The sequence below is a fragment of the Pseudophryne corroboree genome, chromosome 3, assembly GCF_028390025.1.
Source record: "Pseudophryne corroboree isolate aPseCor3 chromosome 3, aPseCor3.hap2, whole genome shotgun sequence".
Classification (NCBI taxonomy): domain Eukaryota; kingdom Metazoa; phylum Chordata; class Amphibia; order Anura; family Myobatrachidae; genus Pseudophryne; species Pseudophryne corroboree.
The window spans coordinates 328,899,535-328,909,216 of NC_086446.1; the positions used below are offsets into that span (position 1 = coordinate 328,899,535).

The 9,682-nt window shown below is 47.9% G+C and overlaps 1 pseudogene; it reads left to right on the forward strand.

Moving 5' to 3' along the window:
• The first annotated feature begins 1,138 nt into the window (after nt 1-1,138).
• Nucleotides 1,139-1,258, forward strand: LOC134898252 (5S ribosomal RNA; annotated as a pseudogene).
• The last annotated feature ends 8,424 nt before the right edge of the window (nt 1,259-9,682 follow it).

The window sequence follows — 9,682 nt, forward strand, 5'->3', positions numbered from 1 at the left end:
ACCGGTGAGAATGGGGGCATCACCACCAAGAACTACATAAAGGAGGTGGATACGAACAGCTATTTACACTACCGGAGTAACCACCTCCAGAAGTGGAAGGATAACATTCCGGCGTCACAATTCTCGAGGATAAAGAGGAACTGCACCATTCCAAAAGACTGTGATGATCAACTCAAAATCTACAGTAAGAGGTTCCAAGACAAGGAGTACCCCGAGCATATCGTGGAGAAAGCCCTGGAAAAAACAAGGAAGGTCAACAGGGATGAACTTCTGAAATATAAACCAAGAGACGCCAAAAAAGACTCGGTCGCCTTCATCACCTCCTATAATCAACATGAGAAGAACATCAGGAAATCACTCAAGACTCACTGGAATATTCTTCTCATGGACCCTGTCCTCAAAGACCTCCTACCGCCCGAACCAGTCATCATCTTCAAGAAATCTAGGAACCTGAAGGACCACCTTGCACCCAGCCTACTTAAGGAGAAGTCTACCAAGAGCTCTGCTATGCCTAGATGTGTGGGTTCATTTAAATGCGGGAAATGCAATATTTGTAAGTTCCTACATCCAAACCGGAAAACCTTCAGCGATATGGAAGAAAAGGAAATCTACACTATCAAGGAATTCATGAACTGCAATACCGTGTCCGTCATCTATTTGCTGGAATGTTCTTGCAAGAAGAAGTATGTGGGCAAGACCAAAAGACCATTGAAGATGAGGATCCAGGAACACATAAGGAATATAAAAAACAAGGTGGAGAGCCATACTGTCTTCAGACATTTTACATCACACCATAACTCCAACCCAGAGGACCTCACATTTAAAGCGATTGAGCTGGTGCGCCTGGGGGAGAGAGGAGGAGACCTCGCGAACAAACTCTCAAGAAGAGAGATGTACTGGATCTTCCAGCTCCAGACCCTGCAACCGGTGGGTCTGAATGAGAGCTATGAAATCGCACCCTTTTTATGAGGTGCTGTATTCTTCCATAATCCTCACCCGCCACTATGCCCCCTCTGCACGTCCCTCCTCACTTCTCACTCATTCATGGATACTTGTGTTACATTAAAGCATGCTAACAAACTGGGTTTTTGTGTGTTTTATGTGCGATTGGGTCATGACATTAAGATGTTTACCTCTCAAGTACAGTCAAACCACACTGGTACGCCCAATCTCGTTCGATCTTGGAAGCTAAGCAGTGTTTTGGGCCTGATCAGTACCAGGGAGGGGGACTGCCTGGGAATATCAGGTACTGTAAGGACTGACAAATAACATCGAGCTATCTAGTGACCTAATCAATACCATAAGTTGCTAACCAGTTAACTCTACTAACACATATTTATCCAGGATGCACTCTACTGTCACCAGTGCACTATTTTGTCCTCACAAAATACACACACATCACTATAAACCTCCCCTCACTGTGAGGTAACGAATACTTCTTTTAAACTAACGTTTTCATACTTCCCTAAACTCACATTCACTTAATAGCCACACGCACTTTATATCATATGCACTCTGCATTTATGCATTTTTATCATTGGATCCCAGCTTGTTTTAACATATATAAATATTCCATATTAAATTTTTCCATATTATGTTGTCTATACATATATGTAAATACTTATCTGTCATGTTTATTTATTTATATATGTATATATATATGTTTATTTGTATATACAATGAACTAGCACATGAGCCTTCACCATTTCTTCTCTGCTTGTTACATGGTCCGGTTTCCATGGCTACCGATAGAATATGAAATTGTGTCTCCAAGGACTCCTTAAAGATGGCCACTACGTTTCCCTATGTTTCCTATGGAGATTATCATCACCAAAATGGCCGCCGCTATTCAATGGACATATGTAACATGGAGACCTGAACTAGAGCTGCTGTGAACTGAAGAGACCGCAGCACAATGAGCGGATGACGTCGCCGGCGCATGCGCACGAACATGACCGGAAGTGGGGCGGAAATGTCCGGAGTCACGTGACGCGTCCCCTCCGTCACCGGAAGTGTGGCGGAAGTGCCGCAATTTAACACATAAAGTACATTTCTGGACGATTACAACATTGTTTAAGCACAAAAACCACTCGTTTTTTATGTCAGTTAGATCATGATACCCCCTTTTGCTTTTATATGTGTACCAATTGAGTGTCCTTGTTGTTCTGTATACCGCATATGTTAATGATACCACATGACTAGTTATGACATCACCAACCCTGAGTCAGTCCATCAGGGGTATAAATAGGCATATTATCTCATTCTGTCCTTACCCTTTGAAGAAGTCAGCTGTGACGAAACGCGTTGGGCTCCCTGTGGTGACCCCCCTGTGCCTATTTTAAAAGCTAAGTTATAACTTCTTATTTTTTACTGAGACATTTATAACCCCAGGATTTTACTAATAGTTTTATGGTTTAAACCTACTTTTATGTGATTAATAAAACTTGTTTGTATCATTTTATAGTTTTTTGGCATTTAAATCAATCTTTTAACAATTGCATTTTAAATCACACCAGTCGCCGGTACCTTTATTCCCCCATAGACACTCCTGTTTGCAGGAAATGTAGGAATCGACCCAGTTGAATTTCCTCCGTCGGGCCTTACTGGCCTCGCACCACGCAACATATTTTCGCCAAATGCGGTGATAATGTTTTTGCGGTTACATCCTTCCTGGCTTTGATCAGGATAGGGATGACTTCATCCGGAATGCCTTTTTTCCTTCAGGATCCGGCGTTCAACCGCCATGCCGTCAAACGCAGCCGCGGTAAGTCTTGGAACAGACAGGGTCCCTGCTGGAGCAGGTCCCTTCTTAGAGGTAGAGGCCACGGATCCTCCGTGAGCATCTCTTGAAGTTCCGGTTACCAAGTCCTTCTTGGCCAATCCGGAGCCACGAATATAGTGCTTACTCCTCTCCATCTTATCAATCTCAGTACCTTGGGTATGAGAGGCAGAGGAGGGAACACATACACTGACTGGTACACCCACGGTGTTACCAGAGCGTCTACAGCTATTGCCTGAGGGTCCCCCGACCTGGCGCAATACCTGTCGAGTTTTTCCCAACGGTTTATAATCATGTGGAAGACTTCTGGGTGAAGTCCCCACTCTCCCGGGTGAAGGTCGTGCTGAGGAAGTCTGCTTCCCAGTTGTCCACTCCCGGAATGAATACTGCTGACAGTGCTATCACATGATTTTCCGCCCAGCGAAGAATCCTTGCAGCTTCTGCCATTGCCCTCCTGCTTCTTGTGCCACCCTGTCTGTTTACGTGGGTGACTGCCGTGATGTTGTCCGACTGGATCAACACCGGCTGACCTTGAAGCAGAGGTCTTGCTAAGCTTAGAGCATTGTAAATGGCCCTTAGCTTCAGGATATTTATGTGAAGTGATGTCTCCAGGCTTGACCATAAGCCCTGGATATTCCTTCCCTGTGTGACTGCTCCCCAGCCTCGCAGGCTGGCATCCGTGGTCACCAGGACCCAGTCCTGAATGCCGAATCTGCGGCCCTCTAGAAGATGAGCACTCTGCAACCACCACAGGAGGGACACCCTTGTCCTTGGTGACAGGGTTATCCGCTGATGCATCTGAAGATGCGACCCGGACCATTTGTCCAGCAGGTCCCACTGGAAAGTTCTTGCGTGGAATCTGCCGAATGGGATTGCTTCGTAGGAAGCCACCATTTTACCCAGAACCCTTGTGCATTGATGCACTGAGACTTGGCTCGGTTTTAGGAGGTTCCTGACTAGCTCGGATAACTCCCTGGCTTTCCCCTCCGGGAGAAACACCTTTTTCTGGACTGTGTCCAGGATCATCCCTAGGAACAGAAGACAAGTCGTCGGAACCAGCTGCGATTTTGGAATATTGAGAATCCAATCGTGCTGCCGCAACACTACCTGAGATAGTGCTACACCGACCTCCAACTGTTCCCTGGATCTTACCCTTATCAGGGAATCGTCCAAGTAAGGGATAACTAAAATTCCCTTCCTTCGAAGGAATATCATCATTTCGGCCATTACCTTGGTAAAGACCCGGGGTGCCGTGGACCATCCATACGGCAGCGTCTGAACTGATAGTGACAGTTCTGTACCATAAACCTGAGGTACCCTTGGTGAGAAGGGTAAATTTTGACATGAAGGTAAGCATCCTTGATGTCCCGAGACATCATGTAGTCCCCTTCTTCCAGGTTCGCAATCACTGCTCTGAGTGACTCAATCTTGAATTTGAACCTCTGTATGTAAGTGTTCAAAGATTTTAGATTTAGAATCGGTCTCACCGAGCCGTCCGGCTTCGGTACCACAACAGTGTGGAATAATACCCCGTTCCCTGTTGCAGGAGGGGTACCTTGATTATCACCTGCTGGGAATACAGCTTGTGAATGGCTTCCAAAACTGTCTCCCTGTCAGAAGGAGACATCGGTAAAGCCGACTTTAGGAAAACGGCGAGGGGGAGACGTCTCGAATTCTAATTTGTACCCCTGAGATATCACCTGAAGGATCCAGGGGTCTACTTGCGAGTGAGCCCACTGCGCGCTGAAATTCATTGAGACGGGCCCCCCACCGTGCCTGATTCTGCTTGTAAAGCCCCAGCGTCATACTGAGGGCTTGGCAGAGGCGGGAGAGGGTTTCTGTTCCTGGGAACTGGCTGATTTCTGCAGCCTTTTTCCTCTCCCTCTGTCACGGGGCAGAAATGAGGAACATTTTGCCCGCTTGTCCACGAAAAGACTGCGCCTGATAATACGGCGTCTTCTCATGTTGAGAGGCGACCTGGGGTACAAACGTGGATTTCCCAGCTGTTGCCGTGGCCACCAGGTCTGAAAGACCGACCCCAAATAACTCCTCCCCTTATTAAGGCAATACTTCCAAATGCCGTTTGGAATACGCATCACCTGACCACTGACGTGTCCATAACCCTCTACTGGTAGAAATGGACAACGCACTTAGACTTGATGCCAGTCGGCAAATATTCCGCTGTGCATCACGCATATATAGAAATGCATCTTTTAAATGCTCTATAGGCAAAAATATACTGTCCCTATCTAGGGTATCAATATTTTCAGTCAGGGAATCCGACCACGCCAACCCAGCACTGCACATCCAGGCTGAGGCGATTGCTGGTCGCAGTATAACACCAGTATGTGTGTAAATACATTTTAGGATACCCTCCTGCTTTCTATCAGCAGGATCCTTAAGGGCGGCCATCTCAGGAGAGGGTAGAGCCCTTACAAGCGTGTGAGCGCTTTATCCACCCTAGGGGGTGTTTCCCAACGCACCCTAACCTCTGGCGGGAAAGGATATAATGCCAATAACATTTTAGAAATTATCAGTTGTTATCGGGGGAAAACCACGCATCATCACACACCTCATTTAATTTCTCAGATTCAGGAAAACTACAGGTAGTTTTTCCTCACCGAACATAATACCCCTTTTTGGTGGTACTCGCATTATCAGAAATGTGTAAAACATTTTTCATTGCCTCAATCATGTAACGTGTGGCCCTACTGGAAGTCACATTTGTCTCTTCACCGTCGACACTGGAGTCAGTATCCGTGTCGGCGTCTATATCTGCCATCTGAGGTAACGGGCGCTTTAGAGCCCCTGACGGCCTATGAGACGTCTGGATAGGCACAAGCTGAGTAGCCGGCTGTCTCATGTCAACCACTGTCTTTTATACAGAGCTGACACTGTCACGTAATTCCTTCCAACAGTTCATCCACTCAGGTGTCGACCCCCTAGGGGGTGACATCACTATTACAGGCAATCTGCTCCGTCTCCACATCATTTTTCTCCTCATACATGTCGACACAAACGTACCGACATACAGCACACACACAGGGAATGCTCTGATAGAGGACAGGATCCCACTAGCCCTTTGGGGAGACAGAGGGAGAGTTTGCCAGCACACACCAGAGCGCTATATATATACAGGGATAACCTTATATAAGTGTTTTTCCCCTTATAGCTGCTGTATTGTTAATACTGCGCCTAATTAGTGCCCCCCTCTCTTTTTTAACCCTTTCTATAGTGTAGTGACTGCAGGGGAGAGCCAGGGGAGCTTCCCTCCAACGGAGCTGTGAGGGAAAATGGCGCCAGTGTGCTGAGGAGATAGGCTCCGCCCCTTTTCGCGGACTTTTCTCCTGCTTTTTTATGGATTCTGGCAGGGGTTAAAATTCATCCATATAGCCCTGGGGGCTATATGTGATGTATTTTCGCCAGCCAAGGTATTTTTATTGCTGCTCAGGGCGCCCCCCCCCTAGCGCCCTGCACCCTCAGTGACCGAAGTGTGAAGTGTGCTGAGGAGCAATGGCGCACAGCTGCAGTGCTGTGCGCTACCTTGGTGAAGACAGGATGTCTTCTGCCGCCGATTTTCCGGACCTCTTCTGTCTTCTGGCTCTGTAAGGGGGCCGGCGGCGCGGCTCTGGGACCCATCCATGGCTGGGCCTGTGATCGTCCCTCTGGAGCTAATGTCCAGTAGCCTAAGAAGCCCAATCCACTCTGCACGCAGGTGAGTTCGCTTCTTCTCCCCTTAGTCCCTCGATGCAGTGAGCCTGTTGCCAGCAGGTCTCACTGAAAATAAAAAACCTAAACTAAAACTTTCACTAAGAAGCTCAGGAGAGCCCCTAGTGTGCACCCTTCTCGTTCGGGCACAAAGATCTAACTGAGGCTTGGAGGAGGGTCATAGGGGGAGGAGCCAGTGCACACCAGATAGTCCTAAAGCTTTCTTTAGATGTGCCCAGTCTCCTGCGGAGCCGCTATTCCCCATGGTCCTTACGGAGTCCCCAGCATCCACTTAGGACGTTAGAGAAAAAACATTATCACCATATCTGGCGAAAGTATGTGTCTTGGTGTGAGACCAAGAATGCACCTACGGAAGATTTTCATCTGGGTCGTCTTCTCCACTTCCTACAGACAGGAGTGGATATGGGCCTGAAATTAGGCTCGGTTAAGGTACAGATTTCGGCGCTCTCGATTTTCTTTCAGAAGGAATTGGCTTCTCTTTTAGAAGTCCAGACGTTTGTAAAGGGAGTGCTGCACATCCAGCCCCCTTTTGTGCCTCCAGTGGCACCATGGGACATGAACGTGGTGTTGCAGTTCCTAAAATCACACTGGTTTGAACCGCTTAACAAGGTTGAGTTGAAATTTCTTACCTGGAAGGTGGTCATGTTGTTGGCCTTAGCATCAGCAAGGCGAGTGTCAGAATTGGCGGCTCTCTCACACAAGAGCTCCTACTTGATTTTTCATGTGGATCGAGCTGAATTGAGGACACGTCCGCAATTTTTGCCTAAAGTGGTTTCGTCGTTCCATATGAATCAACCTGTTGTGGTGCCTGTGGCTACCGGTGACCTGGAGGATTCCAGATCCCTGGACGTAGTCAGGGCCTTAAAAATTTATGTAGCCAGGACGGCTAGAATTAGGAAAACAGAGGCTCTGTTTGTCCTGTATGCGGCCAATAAGATTGGCGCTCCTGCTTCAAAGCAGACTATTGCTCGCTGGATCTGTAATACGATTCAGCAGGCTCACTCCACAGCTGGATTGCCGGTACCAAATTCGGTTAAGGCCCATTCCACTAGGAAGGTGGGCTCTTCTTGGGCGGCTGCCCGAGGCGTCTCGGCTTTACAACTTTGCCGACCGGCGACTTGGTCGGGGTCAAACACTTTTGCTAAATTCTACAAGTTTGATACCCTGGCTGATGAGGACCTAGCGTTTGCTCAGTCGGTGCTGCAGAGTCATACGCACTCTCCCGCCCAATTGGATGCTTTGGTATAAACCCCATGGTCCTTACGGAGTCCCCAGCATCCTCTAGGACGTAAGAGAAAATAAGATTTTAAACCTACCGATAAATCTATTTCTCCTAGTCCGTAGAGGATGCTGGGCGCCCGTCCCAGTGCGGAAACTCTGCAAGACTTGTATATAGTTGTTGCTTACATAAGGGTTACGTTACAGTTGACCGGTCTTGGACCGTTTCTGTTGTTTTTGTTCATACTGTTAACTGGTTATGTATGTTCCAGGTTACATGGTATGATTGGTGTGGGCTGGTATGAATCTTGCCCTTGGATTGCTAAATCCTGCCTTGTATTATCCATCTCCTCTGGGCACAGTTCTCTAACTGAGGTCTGGAGGAGGGGCATAGAGGGAGGAGCCAGTGCACACCCATAGTCAAAGTTCTTTTTAGGTGCCCTATCTCCTGCGGAGCCCGTCTATACCCCCATGGTCCTTACGGAGTCCCCAGCATCCTCTACGGACTAGGAGAAATAGATTTACCGGTAGGTTTAAAATCTTATTATTACCATTTGCAATATATGGCTTTTCGCATAACAATAATAACCAGTGGAGTTTTAGTTTATATATTAATCAATGCATTTAAGACCGCAGCTCCCGACACGGGACCCCACTATACTGCAGGTCTCTAACAATCTTGAGGTTCAAGTCCAGGGTGCGGGACACCCCCCCCAATAAACTTCAGCCAGAACCACCCCAAGGCATCACACTAGTGAGGAAAGTGTATACTCTGTATCGTGTATTTTTATAAACACTTGAAGGTTTTGGGACTACATTCAGCCTAGATTGGCACCCTTCCCCCACCTGCCACTGATTGATTTTAAATAGGGAACCTAGCATCTTATGAGGGTGTAGTATGAGTGGCCGGCTGTTGGGATCCCGGTGCCCAGCATGAACCGTAGTTGGGTCAAAATAGAGACGGTCGAATGTAGGTCTTCCTCATGCAGGATTAATAGATAACTTAAGTTCGTGAGCGATGCTGGGTGCACTGGATGAGGAATGCAATGATGACTTGAGAACGGTGTCGAAGAACTCTGATCGAAGAAGTGAATGATGACATGGGAACAATGCTGAAGAACACTGAACTAAGGAGTGAGTGATGTCTTGTGAATGATGCTGAAGAACACTGAATGCAAGATGACTTGTGAACGATGCTGAAGAACACTGAATGCAAGATAACTTGTGAACGATGCTGAAGAACACTGAATGAGAGATGTGAATGATGATTTGTGAATGATGCTGAAAGTACAGGGATTCTGTGGCTGGGAGACACGCTGAATGCGGAAAGCACTGGAGTCTCAGTGACTGAGAGACACGCTAAACGCTAGAAGCACTGGAGTCTCTGTGGCTGAGAGACACGCTGAACACTGGAAGCACTGGAGTCTCTGTGGCTGAGAGACACGCTGAATGCTGGAAGCACTGAAGTCTCTATGGCTGAGAGACACGCTGAACACTGGAAGCACTGGAGTCTCTGTGGCTGAGTGACATGCTGAATGCTGGAAGCACTGGAGTCTCTGTGTCTGAGAGACACGCTGAAAGCTAGAAGCACTGGAGTCTCTGTGGCTGAGAGACACGCTGAAAGCTAGAAGCACTGGAGTCTCTGTGGCTGAGAGACACGCTGAGCACTGGAAGCACTGGAGTCTCGACACGCTAAACACTGGAAGCACTGGAGTCACTGTGGCTGAGAACACACTGAATGCTGGAAGTACTGAGAGTCTCTGTGGCTGAGAGATGTGAGCCTGGGGGTAGCAAAGTAGCGACGATACTCAGGCGCTGGAGATTTGCCCGGCATCTCCTTTTGAATTTCCTGCTCAGTTTTTAATGGCCGCTGCGGTCACGTGACGGCCGACACTCATCACCGGCCCACTCCCATCATGTGACCGCCGGGAACAATGGTGGCACCCACGGGACCAG